The sequence below is a fragment of the Panthera leo genome, chromosome B2, assembly GCF_018350215.1.
Source record: "Panthera leo isolate Ple1 chromosome B2, P.leo_Ple1_pat1.1, whole genome shotgun sequence".
Classification (NCBI taxonomy): Eukaryota; Metazoa; Chordata; class Mammalia; order Carnivora; family Felidae; genus Panthera; species Panthera leo.
In genome coordinates, this window is record NC_056683.1 from 9,745,090 (window position 1) to 9,764,405 (window position 19,316).

Genomic DNA, 19,316 nt, shown 5'->3' on the forward strand with positions numbered 1-19,316 from the left:
TGACCTCTGCTGCCAGCACAGAGCTTGGAGCTGCTTCAGATTCTGTGTCTCCCTCTCTCTCTCTGCCCCTCCCCCCACCCTCTCTCTCAAAAATCAATAAACATTTATAAAAAAAAAAAAACAGAAGAAGAAGAAACGAAGCCACTCTCACCGTGGGCATTTGGCTGCCTCCTCCCTGCACCACCAGGCCTGGTCAGAGCCTCTGTTCCCTGCGCCCATGGAGCCCTTCAGGACCCCCAGACAGGCCTCGGCTAACAGCTGTCCTGTGTCCCTCTCAGTAAAGGGACTGGGGACAAGCTGCTCACGACAGAGTCCCCGGTGGTAGACAAGGAGGCCCTGAGCGGGGTCTGCCCGAGAGACACCAGAGTGTGAGATATGGTTTAATGAAGTAAAAGGTGGTAAACTGAGCCCAAAGAAGGACCACCTCCCCAGAGGCCCACTTCTCAAAGATGACTCATGGACTGGGGACCCTCCCCGAGGCCATCTTGGGAGGCACGGGCTCAAGATGGAGGGCCACATGAGGGAAGGAACCCGGTCACTCTGTCACCTCTGGAGCAGAGTCACCCCTTCCAGGAACGCTGGGTCGAACAGGGGCTACTGGCTCCACAGAAAGTCCGGGAAATCATACGACCTGCCAGTTGTGATTGATTTCTCCTGAGTTGTTAGGGTTGGAATCCAGGTCTCTTAGTTAATACCTTTGGGGACATCCGTCCGCCCGGGGCCCCTGCCTGCCCACACTGGCCACATACAGAGGAGAGAAGAAGACTCAGAAGGGTGGGATCCCCGGGATCTCGTGGGCAGCACCAGGCTTCCTGCAGCAGAAGGAAACCTTAAATCAGGAAAATGAGCCTCACCCAGGGACAGGGAGAGGGGCCCCACCACTCTGTCCTAACTTGCTCTGGTGTGAGAAAAGGGACATGGCCTGGACCTGCTTTGAGCCCCCTAGGTCTGCTGTAGGGCCAGGTGGGCCTGGAATAGCGGGGGCTCCAAGTTGCCATCAGCCCTTTGCACTTGAGCCCGTGCCTGTGTAAGTGACATCCCTTTCTGTTTCAGGGCCAAGTTAGGGAGAACTCCTTTCTGGCCCCTGGCTGGCCTCCCCTTCCCCCGGCCCGACTACTCTGCCCTGGTTGTCGGGCAGTTGTTTATCTTAGAGGCAGAACATTCCCCGGGGTTCTGAGCCATCGGTAGAGACCCACAGGACGCTGGCACTTGGAGACAGCGCTGTGGAGCGCGATGCAGCCATGGAGGGCCTGCCGCCCGTCACCAGATCCACGTTCCAGCTGGCCTTGGAGCACCTGGGTGGTGGCGGGGTGGGGGGGGGGTGCGCCCTGTGGGTGATTTCTGAAAGCTGGAGCCATGTCCCGGGCCTCTGTGTGTTTCCCTGGGAGATCCTGGTCTGTACCGCGGTGCTGGTTCGGGTGTAAAGAGACTACAAACTTGAAGAAGTGTGAAGGCTCTAGGCAAACCGTGTTCTGCCTGCAACAAAGTCTGTGGCGAACGTGGTGAGAATTTCGCACCAGTGACACAGGCCGATGAGGCCCTCAGGCACCTGGGGCGGAGGCCGGTCCTCTCACGTACAGACCTTGTGCTTGTCGGCGATGAAAACAAACCTGAGCAGGACGTCACTCCAAGACGTCACCGTCAACTCCCTGAAAAAGGCACAGAGGAGCCAGCCCCCTAAATTTTCCCAAGCAACTGATGAAAAACCCATCTTCAAGGCATCAGAGAAGGACAGAGGACAACTTCAGGAGGAAATAATGGGTGGTTTGAAGGAAAGTCCAGAACCGTCCAAACAAGAAGTTGCAAGACGGAGGCAGAGAGTCCAGGAAAAGGAGGAGGAGAGAGAAGGGCTGGAGCAGCCGAACGCAGGGATGCGGCAGGTCTCGAGGGAGAAACTCAGCCAGTTGATATCAAGGACAGAAAACCTGCTGACGACCTTCCCCTTCTCTGATCTCCTTAGAGAGAGGGGCAGTCAAGCAAAAGAGAAGATGGCAATGGCCCCATCCACCAGTCAGTAGTTGATCTGAAGAGTGTCGACCATGCTGACTTCAGGGTGTCCCTTCAAAGTACGAAGAAGAAAATCAAGAAATAGCCAGACAACTGTGGGAAGGAAAACAAACGAATGAACAGCTCGCAGGACAAATAACAAGACTCCAAACCGAAGAAGCACCTTTGTAGCGTGAACATTCACAGCCTGAAAGTGAGATTCTGCGGTTGAAGCTGAAGCTTCCAATTCTGCCTGGATTACATCAAGAACACATCGTGCAACGTCACAGACAGTTGTTTGAGGAGGAAACAGGCTGCTTGGGAGTCGAGAAGAAACTTCCCAGCGTGCGTAGAAGCACGAACTGCACAAATCAGATTCCCAGCCTCTAGAGGAAGACGGCCGAAGACATGGGCAAAGAATGGAGAGAAGCACTGCCTCCAATCGAAAGAGAGTCGTGGGGCGCCTGGGTGGCTCAGTTGGTTGAGCGTCTGACCCTTGGTTCCGGCTCGGGTCGTGACCTCCTGGTTCAGGAGACTGAGCCCCGCCTCAGGCTCTGCACCGACAGTGAGGAGCCTGCCTGGGAATCTCTCTCTCCCTCTCTCTCTGCCCCTCCCCCACTCTCCTCTCTCCCCAAACAAATAAATCCTCTTCCCTGAGGACAGAGCTGGAGAAAGCTGGACGGCAGCTGTGTTGACTGGAGGAACCTCGAGGAGCTGAGAGAAGGAAAGGATCGCCACAGGCAAATGCCGGCCAACGCCACGTCCGACTCCCAGCCTTTCCCAAGTGGCCCGTTGGCTCCCGGTGCTCCACTCACAGCCCACAGAGGCCGCAAGTGTCCGGGGGTCCCCTGGGCCACCAGCCCCCCAGGGAAGAGGAAGGTCATGTGCTGAGCTCAGGGATCGAGGCTCCCCTGCAGGTGTGGCCCGGCCCACGGCAGCCGGGTCCTGGTCACCCACAGCCTCGGCGCATCTGCAAGTGTTTTCTGTCTTCACAGTCGTTTTCACTGATCTCTTCTTGGTTTGGTTGCTGTCATTTAATTGCCGCTACGGTCGTTCTTATTCAAGTAGATATAATTTTGGGATAGTGTTTTTCAAATAAAGATTCATTTGATATAATTTTTGTGAATACATTATTTTCACATCATTGGACACTGCAGAATTAGATAATGTAAGTATTGTATTTTGATTTAAATAAAAAGTCCACTATTACTTTATCCATCATTAAAATTTGGCACGCATACTGAGATTTAAAACAATGAAGACCATTTTTGTATGGCATCAGCATTTTTGTGTGTCATTTTCAGATACATGAACATGTATTAGAACTCTGTACAAGAATTTAATATTTTCCTGAATGACTTTTGATTTTTTTTTTAATTGGGAAAAAACCCTAAATAATAAGATCACTCCAGTAGAAGGTCATAATATTTCACATAGATTAGCTCTAAGTTCATAGATTAATTTAGGGGAGTTTAAATTTTGCAACTCATTTTTTTCATTGAAAATTTTTTTTGTTTTATTTAAGATATTGTTTGTTGTTTGAATGTTTTCAACTCCCATACAGTTAAACATTTTTGTTTTTTTTTTTTTTAAGATTTTTATTTTTAAGGAATCTCTACATCCAACATGGGGCTTGAATTCAGAAATCCAAGATCAAGAGTCACATGCTCCACTGACTGAGCCAGCCAGACACCCTAAAATAAAAGTTTTCCCTTGATGACAAACACACACACACATACACACACACGCACAAACACACACCACAATATAGATATGAGTTACTTTAAGTTAGTATGTCAGCAATGGAGAATAATCTAAAAATAAAGAAAGCGGCAAAGTTAAAGAAATTTAAAGAAAAGAGAATGGACAGTTATGCTCACACAATTTGTATATACACAAAAAAATATCTAACTCACATACGCACAAGAGGAGATAAGGGACAAGATTCCAGCTGGAGACACTTCATCCCAAGTGATGCAGGTGAAGAGGCTGTACTCGGTTTGCCAGCTGTGGCACCGACAGGGGAGGAGAGGGACGCGGAGACTTCCAGAAGCTGGCAGTAGGGGAAGCTGTGCCCGTTCCTGGGCCTGGAGGGAGGAGGGGTCGCCTGGGCCCAGTAAGGAGCTGTCCTCCTGATGGCAACGCAGGAGGGAACAAGGCAAACGGGCCCCACTTTCCCTCCTCACGTCCTCCCATTTACAGCTGGTGCCGGAATGGGCGGTGAGGCCGGGAGTCATCCTCGGGCACAGAGCCGGCCAGGAAAGGGCGCAGAACTGATTCGGAGAATGACCAGCAGCACGCTTGAGTCTGTTCCATCAACAGTATGCACGCGTTTTATTGCATTCATTCTCGTCTATTTATTTTAGTGCAGACAACCTCAGAGATATTGTGGGTTCAGTTCCAGACCGCCGCAATAAAGTAAATATTGCAATAAAGCGAATCGAATGAATTTTATAAAAGTTACACGTACATTGTACTAATTGTGTAATAGCATCATGTTGAAAAAAGGTACACCCTTAATTTAAAACGCTTTATTGCTAAAAAAAATGCTAACCGTCATCTGAGCTTTCAGCCGTTCAGAATTTTTGTGCAGGGGGAGGGCCTTGCCTCCATGTCAATGGCTGCCAGTGGATCAGCATGGTGGCTGCTGAAGGCTGAGGCCATTTCTTAAGATAAGACAACAATGAAGGTTGTCACATCCATGGGAATCTTCCGTTTAGGAACATTTTTTCCATAGCATGTGGTGCTGTTTGACAGCGTTTTACCCGTAGAACGTCTTTCAGAATTGGAATTCATCCTCTCACACTCTGCCACTGCTTCATCAACTAAGTTCATGTAATGTTCTAAATCTTCTGTTGCCATCCCAATAATCTTCACGGCGTCTTCACCAGGAGTAGTTTCCATCTCAAGAAACCATTGTCTTCGCTCCTCCCTTGGAAGCAACTCCTCATCTGTTCAAGTTCGATCATGAGGTTGCACAAGTCAGTCACATCTTCAGGCTCCCCTTCTAGTTCTTTCGCTGTTTCCACCACACCTACAGTGACTTCGTCTATGGAAGTCTTGAGCCCCTCAGAGTCATCCATGAGGGTTGGAATTCACCTCTTCCAAATTCCTGTTCATGTTGATATTTTGGCCCCTTCCCATGAATCACGAATGTTCTTAATGGAATCTAGAATGGTGAGTCCTTTTTAGGTTTTCGATTTACTTTGCCCACATACATAAGAGGAATCACTGTCTATGGAAGCTATAGCACTATGAAATGTATTTCGTAAATAAGGCTTGAAAGTCAAAATTATCCCTTGACCCATGAGCTCCAGAATGGATGTTACATCAGTAGGCATGAAAACAACATTTATCTCGTCCATCTCCCTCAGAGCTCTTGGGTGAGCAGGTACATTGTCAAAGAGCAGTAATATTTTGAAAGGGGTTTTTTTTCCCTCCTCAGAGCAGTAGGTCTCAACAGTGGGCTTAAAATATTCAGTAAACCAGGGGAAGGAAAAAAAAAAGAGGTTAGAGTGGGAGAGAGCCAAAGCATAAGAGACTCTTAAAAACTGAGAACAAACAGGGTTGATGGGGGGGTGGGAGAGAGGGGAGGGTGGGTGATGGGTATTGAGGAAGGCACCTTTTGGGATGAGCACTGGGTGTGGTATGGAAACGAATTTGACAATAAATTTCACATATTGAAAAGAAATATTCAGTAAACCATGTTGTAAACAAATGTCCTGTCATCTAGGCTTTATTGTTCCATTTATGGAGAGAGCACTGGCAGAGTAGATCCAGCATCATTCCTAAGGGCCTTCGGAGTTTTGGAATGGTGAACGAGCGTTGGCTTCAGCTTAAAGTCAACAGTTGCATTAGCCCCTTACAAAACAGTCAGCCTGTCCTATGAAGCTTTGAAGCCAGGCATTGACTTCTCTCTAGCTATGAAAGTCCTACATGTAATCTTCTTCCAGTAGATGGCTATTTCATCTACATTAAAAACTTGTGGGGCACCTGGGTGGCTCAGTCGGTTGTGCATCCGGCTTCGGCTCAGATCATGATCTCATAGTTTGTGAGTTCGAGCCCCGCATCAGGCTTGGTGCTGACAGCTCAGAGCCTGGAGCCTGCTTTGGATTCTGTGTCTCCCTCTCTCTCTGCCCCTCTCCTCAACCTCTCAAAATAAACATTAAAAAAAATTAACCAAATTTTTGTTGTTTAGTGTAGCCACCGTCATTAACTACCTCAGCTAGATCTGCTGGAGAATTTGCTGCAGCTTCTACATCAGCACCTGCTGCTTCACCGTGAACTTTGATGTCATGGAGACAGCTTCTTTCTTAAACCTCATGAACCAACCTCTGCTGGCTTCAAACGTTCCTTCCGCAGCTTCCTCACCTCTCTCACCCAACCTGAAGAGATCCAGGGCCTTGCTCTGCATGAGGCTTTGGCTTAAGGGAATGTTGTGGCTGGTTTGATCTTCTATCCAGACCACTCAGACTTTCTCCTTATCAGCAAAAAGGCTGTTTCCCTTTCTTATCATTCGTGTGTTCACGGGAGCAGCACTTTTCATTTCCTTCAAGAACTTCTCCTTTGCATTCACAAGTTCTCTGTTTGGCACAAGAGGCCTTGTTTTCAGCCTGTCTTGGCTTTCACCATGCCTTCCTCACTGAGCTTAACCATTTCTAGCTTTTGACTTAAAGTGAGAGACAAGTGACTCTTCCCTTCACTTGAACACTTAGAGCCCACGTAGGGTCCTTAACTGGCCTCATTTCGACATCATGGTGTCTCAGGGAATAGAGAGGCCTGAAGAGAGGGAGGGAGAAAGATGGGGGGATGACTGGTCAGTGTAACAGCTGGAACACAGAGTATTTATTGGTTAAGTTCTCTGTCTTCTATGGGTACAGTTCACAGAATCCCAGAACAATTGCAATAGTAAAGTCAAAGATCACCGATCACAGATCACCATCACAGATAGAATAATAATGAAAAAATTTGAAATATTTCAAAAATTACCAAAATGTGACACAGAGACATGCAGTGAGCAAATACTGTTAGAAAAGTGGCAGCTTAGTCTCACTCAACCCAGGGCTGCCTCAAACCTCCAAGTCGTAAAGAAACACACATCCGTGGAGCGCAATACAGCGAGCTGTGCCTTATTTAGACACAGTGCTTGTGATTAGTAAATCACAGAACTTTAGGCATGAAGGGGACCTCAGTTCATCTTTAATTTCTCTGTCCACATGTCTTAGAAAATTAGATGTAGTTATATGTCCATAAAGGGGCTTCCAGTGAAAATTTCTTCACCACCATATTTTATCAGCGTTACACCCTTCGGTCTCCTTATTCCAGCATACAGCCCGTCCCCCCACCGCCGCCCACTTTCCCAAATATTTAAGGCTTCTTCCTCCCTCAAGATCTCTGCCAATGTCATACTTTGTAGATGCATTCAGCAGCAACGGCATTGACTTAGAACATGTTTGGGTTCTCAGAATGCCCCATGATACAACTGGTTCTACAGATGTGTGGTGCCACACACAGAATCTTATCAGGGTCACTCGAGTGGGACACTGGAACATGCTGTCAAGGAGGGAGCAGAACAAGGAGATGGCTCTCGTTTGAGGAGGGAATGGCCCAGCAGGAGGGAGGAGGCATCAAAGCAGACAGAGAAATGACCATGGAAATAGTAGAATCAGCCTAGGGCAATGTCTTAGAAGACAACGATAGGAAAGAATTTTAAGAAAAAATCTCCAGTATCAGACACTGCACTAAGCACAGTGCTGGCAGGTGGAAAGCACTCGAAGGTCTGGGGTTTTCCCCCCACTATTCATGCATTCATTCACTCATTCATTCACACATCCATTATTTCATTCAGTCACCCATTCTACAAATATGCATGTGTCGCTAAGTGCCGGGTGCTAATCACATCGAAGTGAACAAAACAAGCACTGTCCCTCCTCTGTCCTCAAGTTTATATTCTTTGGGGAAAAGGAATGGGGTGAAGAGACACAAGGTACAAACTCAAGTATACATTCATATAGTATCAGGTAGTAATAAAAAAAACAAAGCAAGTTAAGGAGAAAGGAAAATCCCATAACGCTACTTTGAGTTGAGCAGGCAGGGAAGGCTCTTTGCGGGGAGGATATTTAAATGGAGAATGGAATGAAGCGAGGCATGAGGTGTCAGTGGTCGCGACGATTGAGGAGATGTTGTTGATGATGATGATGCTGAAGAGGAATAATGATTAAGACTTGTAGACCATTTTTGTCAATGGTGCCAAGGAATGAGAGAGTTATACAATGGCAAAAGTGGTCAGCAAGCAAAGTGCAACAGTGATGTCCCAATAAAGGACAGGAAGTGTTCATTGCCTTGTGAGGTCGAGCATGCAAGGAGGTTAGTGACCCCGAAGAGAACGGTTGCCGTGACTTGTAGAGAAGGAAAATAAATTGCAGATGACTAAGGAGTAAGGGGGTAATAGGGAATGGGTAGAGGGGAGAGGTTTTGAGACAGGTTAGCAAAGAGGAAAGGATTGGGAGTGGAGTAGCTAGGCACAAAATAACATAAAGCTAGATCTCAGGTTTTTTCCTCCTCTAGACTAGGGTTTCTCAACCTGGGTACAATGGACATTTGGGGCTGGATAATTCTTTGTGTGGGGTGGGCAAGGGGACTGCCCTATGCACGGTAGGATGTTCAACAGCATCCCCGGTCTGTACCTACTCGATGCCAATGGCAATGGAGTTTTGACAACCAAAATAGTCTCTAGACGTTGCTAAATATTTCCCAGAGGCAAAATCACTCTTTAGTGAAGAAGTACCACCCCAAACTGAGATGGTCCGAGTATGTTTGAAATGATAGAGAAAGAGACTGTGGAGAAGGAAAGAAAAGGGATACTGGAAAGGGAGGGTCTAAATGTTGAGGAGTAGCAGTCAGGAAGTTCAACATGTTTTCCCTGAAAGTGAAAAAACAAAGGCACAACTATACGAAGTACTAGTACATACTTTGTGTTATGAGTTTAGGAACAAATGTTGTCATTCTGAATTAAGAAGGAAGCATTCAAGCTGAAAATTAAAAAAAAAAGTATTTGTTGTAACCATTTCGAAACCAGTATGCAAACTTACAAGGAAAAACAGTATTATTAAAAAAAGATAAATCAGGGGCGCCTGGGTGGCGCAGTCGGTTAAGCGTCCGACTTCAGCCAGGTCACGATCTCGCGGTCCGTGAGTTCGAGCCCCACGTCAGGCTCTGGGCTGATGGCTCGGAGCCTGGAGCCTGTTTCCGATTCTGTGTCTCCCTCTCTCTCTGCCCCTCCCCCGTTCATGCTCTGTCTCTCTCTGTCCCAAAAATAAAAAAAAAAAAAAAAAAAAAAAAAAAGATAAATCATTAGTTATCCTTTTACGTATCAGTAGAATTAAGACCAATGCTGATGTTTGAATTGGAGAGTCGATCGTATGATTCACAAATTGCCCCTTAGCCTGGGAAGTCCTTAACTTGGGATTGAAGACAGATGTTTCTGATGTGACTCATGTATTTTTACCACTTTCTCATGGCCATGGACTCAGTTTATTCCTCTCTGTGTCTTGATGATGTCAGTATCTTGTTTACACAGAATGAGCCTGCCTAAGTCAAAACTAGCCCTGTCACGTGATGCATGATAAAAATACATAGGCGAGTTTCTTTTTAGATGGGATACGGTTGCAAGCTCCAGGGTAACAGACTTGATTTCTGGGTTGAGCACAGGAACTTTAGACATTCGAGAACATTCGAGAATAACGGAATTTCAGAGTTGAGAAGGATTGTCCCAATTACCTCCGCAAACATTTCACAATTTCTCAAGTTGCCATTTCAGGTGTTGCGCATTAAAAATAAAAGTTGTGTCTCTCCTCAGGAGAGAACAAATGTGAATATGCTGCTTGGCAATTATGTACTTTTTTCTCCCGAAATTAAAAATATATTTTTTTTAACATTTGTTCATTTTTGAGAGACAGCGTGAGAGTGGGGGAGGGGCAGATGGCGAGAGGGAGACACGGGATCTGAAGCAGGTTCCAGGCTCTGAGCTCTCAGCATGCAGGGCTCAAACTCACGAAGTGTGATATCATGACCTGAGCCAAAGTCGGACGCTTAACCCATTGAGCCACCCAGGCGCCCCATCTCCTAAGTGAAAATCAAGTGTTAATCGACACCTGAAAAGGTACCTTTTTTGGCATTTATTGAGAGCCTACACTATGGAGAGCTAATGTAGTTATTTTATGATGTGATTTCCTTAAAGCCTCATGACGATTCAGTGAGCCAGGTATTTTTCCCGTCTGCCAGAGAGAAAAACTTGCAGTCACATTCAAAATTAGACTGCAAAACCCATCAATATGGAAACGGCTGTTTTATGTCCAAAGCTGATTCTGGACATTCTCCCCCCCAGTGATTTTTACCAGTCTCTGATGAGATCTCAACTTCTTTTGAACAGTAAATGCACAAATTGAACTACTTTGGGACTGATATTCAGGCAGGGTGTTTCACCCAGCCGGTCTCTGTCCAGTGGAGTGGAGTTAACAGACGTGATTTTGACTCCTCACGTCATGTCTAGCAGGGTCCCCTTCTTCAGTCCCTTCTGGCAGACCTCTCTAGCAACACACTGTGGCCACGATCTACTGCGGGTCATACGAGACGTCAGTAAGAGGTAATCGTCTTTGAGATTTAAAACGAGAACTTGGGTTTGCCCATTGCCTTCCCTACGAGGAGAGATTTTTGAGTTTTTAATTTAGTAACTAAGTTTTCGCAAGCAAGCTTATGATGTTGCAAGTTTTGTTGGAATTTATTACATCCAAAAGACTTAAAAAGCCCTGAGAAAATCATCAATTTCTTGTAAGTAACTGATTTGCATCATGAGGACCCTTTCCTTGAATGGGTGGTTCTGGTCTAATCTATACATTTTCTTAACTTTCATGGTAACTGGTATTAATGTACTTGGTATATGTTTTCTATCTATCTATCTATCTAGTCGGCTGCTCCAAATGTTTTGTTTCTTTGTTGGCTGTCTTCTCATTTGGCCCTTAAGAGCTCAAAAACAATACAAAGAGCACAATAACTCGTGGAGTATATTTAACCACAGGAAAAAGAGCATCTCTGATAAGCTTCACTTCTCCCAAACATTGTAAAGGGACACACCGAAGAGATTTAAAAAAAGAAATCTGTGGATGTAAGTGTTAGGCTATTCAGGGTAAAAGCTTCCTGTGAGCCTCCAATCGGGCATCTCACTCAACCGAACAAGGGATCTCTCCCCAACGTGCCTGTCGATGAAATGATTTGGAAAGCAGAGTTGGGTGGGCCGGTGGGGAAAGATAGATGAGTGGCCTCTGTGTCTGCGAGGTGGTCAGTGAGAGAGGCGAAGCCCTTCCCCCCACTCCCATGGCTGATGTGCCACTCTTTCTCTATACAAAGACAATTTGCTTTTCATGTAGTAATGAAGAACAATGTTTAACAGACAAAGGAGCTTCTAGTTTATTATTGTGCTGTCTTTGACTAGAGCTAGATGCTGGGAAAAATGGTAATTCACAGTGTGAATGCTTCTTTTCCAGCCGTACGGGTTATGGCTGAGCATGTACATTGTATATTGCAGATGGTATAATAGCAAACACTGTGAGAACAAGGAAAGAATGAATTAAGGCTTTTTTTTTCCTTGCTAGCCAAGAAACCAGGAATTTCTTCACAATAATTTTTATGCACGTCTCTGTGTGCATAGGTTATTCCTTGGCAATATGCACTGTAGATGCTGCTAAATGCTTTTAGGGTTTTTAAATTAATGTAGGAAGTCTACCGTGATGCTCTTGGAACACCTGTGTTCTCCTGCTTTTTCCCCCATAAACTGATACAAGGCACAGGTGGTGCCTCATTAACTTATTTGATGCAAATAAAAACATATTGCATGATTTCTTCTCCTTAACTGTATAATCACTGAAACATAATTTTGCCGATTAATGCAACAAACTTTGGGAGAAAGAATTCAGCAATTTTTGTCAGTTCCCTGATGCTGAAGGCATTTGTAGCCCATGGGAATCTGATTTAAATGAACAAGTAGTGGGAATGTCTCTTTCCTATGTAAGAAGTCTCTTCCCCCCTGTTTAGTCTTTTCTGTGTGTCACAGGACACTCCGTCATAAAGAACTGGAAAAAAAGGAAGAGCAAATTTCCCATGGAGGTAGAGGCAGTGGAAACCCGGACGAAGAATCATCTTAAATCAGCAGGCTTATGAGTTCTGATTCAGTGTTCAGATACTGTTATCAATGATTTCCAAAAAGTGACATTGATTTGCTTTGGAAACAATGATGGAAAAATAGCGAATGTGTACCCAGAATGCTTTTAGAGTTCTAAAATCATACTGGAAAATGTCCGAGCATTCCAACACAACTATAAACAGTACCAGTCTGTATTTAGGGGGTGATGGCAAGTCTGTTTTTAAAAGTCTTTTGCGATATTATTTCTGTTTTTAATTTATTGAATTAAAGCCAGATTTATTCAATTAAGATAATACACTTCAAGGTTAACTGCCATTTGCTGTTCATTTAGGCAAGCTATTGTACAGTTATGTAAATTTCATGAACAGAGACACTGCTTGAGTGTCTTAATTACAAGCAAAAAGTGTCATTTAAATATGAATTAAGCGAATAGTTGCCAGTATTTCCTGTTCCTGTATTTTCTATCTTCTTAAAATCTAAAGGCTACCCAAGGATCTGTACTGTGCCCCAAGATTTTTCTTTTTCCTATAAAATAAAAACACCCCTACTACTAAATATTATTTCTAAAAGTAGGAAAAACACGTAAAAACGCCATTATCTCATTGATTATTAATCAGAGTAATACCTGAAGAAGAGGGTGCCAATTTTTCCCAGTTGGCCGCCGACCATCCTTTTTACCTTGTTGCGGAATTTAAAAATTATCTCACTTATGCAAGGGGAGTAATTTGCTGCATGGGTCATTTGCTCAAATTCACTATGTTTGCGAATTCATATTTTTAAAAATGACTCTCCTTTCATCTACCCATTTATCATGCATCCAAACATTCAGTTTGCAGACTCAAACCCTGGGATGCACGGAGTATTACCACTGCTTCATCTGTGTTGAAAGAAACCCTTCTTTGAATTTCGAACCTTCGCAACTGAAATCGTGTTTAGCAAAAGTGACCCCATGACCTGATTCTCTGCCGGTTTCTGTGAAATAATTCCCCGCGCATCTCGGATTGACTGACAAGCACCGTTTTTGTTTGTGTCTCTGTTTCTGGATGGTGCTTGTACAGAAAAATGACCTAGAGACAATCTGGCATTCATCATGAAGGAAGGGAAGGATTCACAATTAGTTAATGAAAACCACACCTCCGTGCCGGGCAGTCCGTTCCCAGATCCCGTCCCAAGCCATAAGGCGGCCTTGCAGCCTGGGGAGAGATTCCCAGCCGCCCCCCAAGGTAGCACCCGCTCGCTCCCCCAGGAGCGAGGAGCTCACTATTCACTGAGTGTTTGCGTCATCCTTTCCAACATGTTCCCACTGATACATTAAAGGAATTAATTGCTCATAATGATCTCACCATCTGTTAACAGAGGTTCATACCTACAGGCTGGTGGCCCGCGGTGGTTCTATTCAGGGATCAATGGGCAATGCCGGGCCAACGCTTTCCCACATTGCCTGCCTCTGCGCGCTGAAAGGGGGGAGGAGAGCCGGGCCGGCCATCTGCTCCCTGTCTTTCTGTGCGAGACCTTGATGCGGTCCAGCACAGCTCCGAGCTGACTCCAGTCCGATTGGAATGTGGCTGATCTGAGAGCCTCTCAAAGCTGTGAAAGTGAGTCAAAAGGAGATGCCCATTGTCCGGCATGGCTGAAAGAAAATGATCACTTTAAAATTCATAACTCCCAGGTGCCTGCCATCTATTCATGGGAAAAACCCTCTGAACTTCTCTTCATTAAAGAGAGAGAGGGGAGTCTTGCTAAAAAGAGAGAAAAGGAAGTAGTTTGTGGGAATGTGCAGGGGATTTTCAGGCTAAACAAATGAGGAATTTGGAATTTTTTCACTTGTATTAAAAGGGCTGTGCAGGGAAGGGCAAGCTCTTATTTTAAAAAGGGGTGGGGAGGGGGGGATGCCTGCCCGGGGCCCTGGAGCAACTCATAGAGAACATTTTAATTTTTTTTTATTTTTTGTCTCCAGGAGAATTCAAAGAGCGCTCTGCCTTTTTACTTTCATTTACCTGAGGCTGAGAAAATTTTCCCATTCGATTCTGAACGGCGGGCGCTCCGCACTCGTAGCTGATTTCCACTCCTATTCCCTTAGCGTGTAGTTTGGGTGGGAATGTATGAAAGAACGAGTCCAGGAAATTCCCAAGTGTTACAGGACGTGGGTGGGCACAATGAAACTCAAAGCTATCGGGTGTTTCTGAGGAGTTCATTCAAGCAAGGTTACCTGTAGCCACCAAGGTACCTGTCAGGAGTAGAGTCCTCTCTGTGCCTTGAAGACCGACGGGCAGTAAGGGAATGGAAAGAATCTCTCTGCCTGGCAAATGGAGATTCAGCCACGTTCCAGAGCCCTGGGAATCACAGGGCTGATGGATCAACCACTCTTGGCTCTTAGTCATTGTGGAAAATTGGTGTTGCACATAAGAATTCAAAGGGATTTATGGATTCATGAATTGAGAGCCAAAACAAAAATAGAAATAGAGAGACCTACATTCTCGGTCTTGAAAATCTTTTGTCCTATAGATGATGGCTTATGTCCCATAGAGGTTAAGTGACATGCTCAAAGTCACAGAGTGAGTCACAAAACCTGGGCTACAACCTTATCTTACTGGTGATTTCTTTTTTCCTGCTTCAGGCTGCCTCCCTGAATAGTGTGGGGTTTAAAATAATTTTTGCTCGACTTTCTCTAATTAAAATATAGATCGGTATCACCAACCTAAATAATAGAATGGTCCCTTTTAAAAGAAATTCTGAGCTCTTAGAAAGATTATGAATACCAGTACTCATCACTAGCACATACAAAATAGAAAATTGATCAAGGAAGTTACTATGATAAGAAAATATGGCAGTAAGTGGCAGAAACTATTGATGAAATGGTGGTAAGGTCCAGTCTCTTGGACATAAATAACCACATAAAAGGAACAAGCAGGAAAGGTAAAAATTGGCAATGATCAATGCAGAGTCAAAAAAACACAAAAAACACAAGCAGGGAGTCTAAAGGGGTGGATGGTGGAAAGGCGATGGAAGAATCTAGAAACAACCCACATTTCTGGAAGCGAGAGAAGGTAAGTCGGATAGAATCAGTGTTGCTGGTCTTTCCTAACAAATAAAAGGTCACCACCTTCACCATATTCTTTTCCAGAAATTTAGACTCAGTCTATGGAGACTCTTTGTTTTGCTTGACTTTTCCTCCATGGGAGCGTATCTTTAATTTTGTTATGGTGGATGGGAACAGAAAATTCTCCGAACAGAATTGTGACATGTTTTCATGGTAGATTTAAGTGGGGCAAAAATCATTAGTCCAAATTGATTCTTAAATTATTAAGTTGTTTGACTCTACAGCTTATATGGACAAAGTCAGAATTGGTGAAATATGGGTGACAACACCATCCCCACCCCCTACTCCCCCCACCCCACCTCCCCGCCATGAATAGTACAAACGGATTGAGCATTGGGATAGAGGTTGACAAGAGCCCAAAGGGTGTGGCTAACATTTTCTCAAGTATTTCAGCTTTGGCCGGCCTGGACCTCCTGGGGGGATCCCAGAGATTTTTCCAGAAAAAGTGAAAAATAAAGGTAAGCCAAAAGAAGAAATGAAGTAAAAGTTACCCCTAATCTCTGTTTCAGGGAAAACTTATGGTAGATTTTCAGAGTATATATAAAACAACGACAAAATCAGATCATATTATTCATATTATCTTACCCAGTATTTAAGCCAAGATATGACATTGTAGATACTTGACCACTTTTGACCTTACCAAAAAATATGGCAATTCATAGATGGGTGAGCTGAAAAGCTTTTTCACTCAGGGATATATCATGAACCTCTTTCCTTTCCAATAAATAGGCAACCACATCCATTTTTGGTGGTTTCAAATATGGTTTAGGAACTGTATGAACAAGTGTTCTCTGAAGGTTCTGAGTGTCTCAGCTCTTCTCAGGATTGGATTTAGAACCACACACAGATTTCACAGTAGAGTTAATCTATGTTGGAGAAAGACAGTTTGTTAAACGTGGACTTAAAAATGTCAGTCATTATTTTTTCCTCCTGCACCGAAATGGTTGCTTTCTTCCTACTGATGCATACACCCCTTCACACATCATGACTGAAAGCCTGCAAGCTTTAGACCAGCTTCTCCACTTCTGGCAAAGGAGGAGTATAATGAGTGAGAATGTGCCTTAAGAATGAGGCATGCAAAGATACCCAAATGACCTAAGTGCTACCTACTCAAACAATGACAGTGACCACAAGCAATGCACTTAAAAACAACAGGAACAAAACCCCAAGCCAACAAGTCACAAAACATCAAACAGCAATAAAGCGATAAAGCCTGTGGTATGGAATTCAGAGACAGGCCATTTCTTTAGGGGCTTTGGGTGAAGAATGTAGTTGGTGGAACAGCCAGGTTGTGGGCTCTGTTACGATTTGTGGGGCTAGGATCCCCAACGTTGTATCTTTAAGACCCAAATTCTTAGGGTGTCTGAGCTCCCAGAGGAATGTGTAACTGTTCATTTATTTACATCTACTTTATTTCCAATACTTCTTTTTCCTGTCAAATGCCAGGTGAGGCCTCATAGCTGCTTCTTCTAAACCTCCCTTGTTTTGCAGGGTTTTTTGGGTTTTTTTTTTGCTCTGTTTTGTTTTGTTTTGTTTCCCCACGGACTGTTATGAGGACCAGAAATGCCCATCTTCTCTATAGATGAATACATTTTCTTTTCCCTTTCAAGAATCCTAGAGGAAAATTTCCTCCTCTTTTAATTATTCAGTTTTTGAGAACAGTTTTTGAAACTTGCTTTGCCATTGTAATCACTTTACATTTGCTCGCTCATGTGACTCAACTTTGTTCTCCTTTCTTGCGTTCAAAATTAATACACAGAGATTTTAAAAGCACACCAACAAAAGCAAATACACTTTAATGCCATGCTCCCCCCCACCCTCCAGTTCTTACAAACACAGGTCTTGTAGGGTTAGCTGATCTCTGGGTTTTATTATTTTCCCTCCCTTTTCTTTCTTTAAAAAAAAATGCATGGAAAGTAAAAGTTTATTGGGGGCAAAGAGGTTCAATGACGATTTTTCCCTCCAACAAATTAATCTTGTATAACCTGCATTAGAAAGGCCATTTTTAAAAAGAGGAGGAAATACTCATTGGAGCCTTATTTGGAACTCTTGCGGGTTTGAGTTCACATTTGCACCAGCCAGAGATTTTCAATTAGCAGTGCCTTAGAAAACAGGGACCCCTGCCTTTGTCAGTGTCCTGTGCAAGAAGAAGAGCAAATAGATTGGAAATGGTCTTATGGCTCAAGCTCCTGGGAAAATGTAACAGGTGTTACAGCTCAGCTGGGTGTGAGATTTATGAAAAAAGCCCACTCAGACTTTGCCCATAGAATTCTGCTTTCTAGCCAGGGCTTCAAGTAGGAAGAAACTAATGACTTCATTACCATCTCAATTCTGGGAAATGCCTGGTCCAGACCTGAATCGTGAAAGGAAAGGTATAGCACTCTGGGTGACCTTGCGAGATCAAAATGTTATATAGAGCAATTCCATTAGTCAGAGCCATAAACCCGAAAGAACACACCCTTTAACCATAACGCTTTGGCCCTAACGTGAGAAAACAAAAACACAAACAAAAACAAAACGAATCCATACGGCAAAGGAGGGGGAAAGAAGAACAAAACCCCACCAGATTCTGTAATCATCATGCGACACTATTTCCCCCACTCTCTTTGAAAAGCCTTCACTTCCAGCCCTTCTTCCCCCTCACTCTTGTTGTGACACATTAAATGGCTCTTGTCGCTTTCCCATTTCCAGTGGATTATAATTGGGGGGTGAGATGGAAGCCAGGAATGATGTCAAATTTCCAAGCAGAGGAAGGTGAAATAAATCTCTTCAGTCCAAATAGTACTTAATAGCTCTAACAGTAGTACTGCTTAACTGGGGGCAATTAACAGTACATTTTTTTATTAGATAATTGCCTCTTTTATTCATCTGCAGTGGGAAAAACGTGGCACATGTGAGTCTGTCTCCTGTCCTGTTTATCCCTGCAAACAATCCTTCCTGGTCCTTGTGTTGCGTTTTTATTTGACGTTGCTATTCCGCGGAGAAAGGACTTGGCCAGTGGAAATGCAATTTGGGTAACCTTCTCACAGTGTCTTTATCTCTAAATGCCAGGCCCCTCCTGGGGGGTCCTCCACCCCCATATGACTCATTTGTATTATGTTCTCACACGCTCTGCTTTCCAGAACACCTTTGGGGGGGTGGGGAAAGAAAAGCAAGTCCAAAGACAGATTGTTTATAAGGCCCAAGCTTTAAGGCCGCAAACTTGTTTCAGAAAAGCGAGGAGCTCTTTCCTACAACCCCATTCCTGAGAAAATCAACTTCACATTTAAGCCTCTAATTCACAGTCTCTCTTACGAAGTATGTGGTGGTGCCTCCCTGGTAGATCTGAGACCCTCAGTGGCCTGGGGGACATGCGGACTTGAACTGGAGCGCGTCACCTCCAAGAAAGCATTAGGCTGGATTGTTCCGAGTCTGTAGGCGTTAAAGCCAAATGGGATGACGGGCGTTTGAGCAAAGTCATTTGGATGGCGAGGGCCACAAATACCGCTGAGTATGGCGAAATTACCACTTAAGGGTTGGAATTCTCGGTCAACATACGCCAACCTAGGGTCTGCCCACCACTTCCAGGATTAATTAGGGCTTGAATATAATTGGGGGTGTACTATAGGGACCGTGAAGGGGCCTCTTTAGTAGTCAAAACAAATTGGTTATGATGTTTGGGACGTTATTTCACGACAAGGGCTTTAGGTTAGAGACTGGAATTTTCCTGAAGGAAGTAAAATATATTGCCGAAGAACTATGTCAAAAGAAATCTTGCAGAGACTTCTTAGCATACCTGCAATATTCCTCCACGTCCCTTTTCAAATCTTCTATTTTCTTTTTCATTTTTAGTGTTCATTATTTTATATTTGTGAGAGAGGGGGTGAGCTGTGAGCGGGGCAGGGGCGGAGAAAGAGGGAGACGCAGGATCTGAAGCAGGCCCCCCACCGTCAGCAAGGAGGCTGACCTGGGGCTCAAACTCCAGAACTGGGAGATCCAGACCCGAGCCGAAGTCGCACGCTTAGCCGACTGGGCCACCCGGGCACCCCTATT

General features: G+C 44.5%; 1 pseudogene; it reads right to left on the minus strand.

The window, feature by feature from the left end:
* Positions 1-4,562: 4,562 nt before the first annotated feature.
* LOC122219304 lies at positions 4,563-19,109 on the minus strand (annotated as a pseudogene).
* Positions 19,110-19,316: the final 207 nt, after the last annotated feature.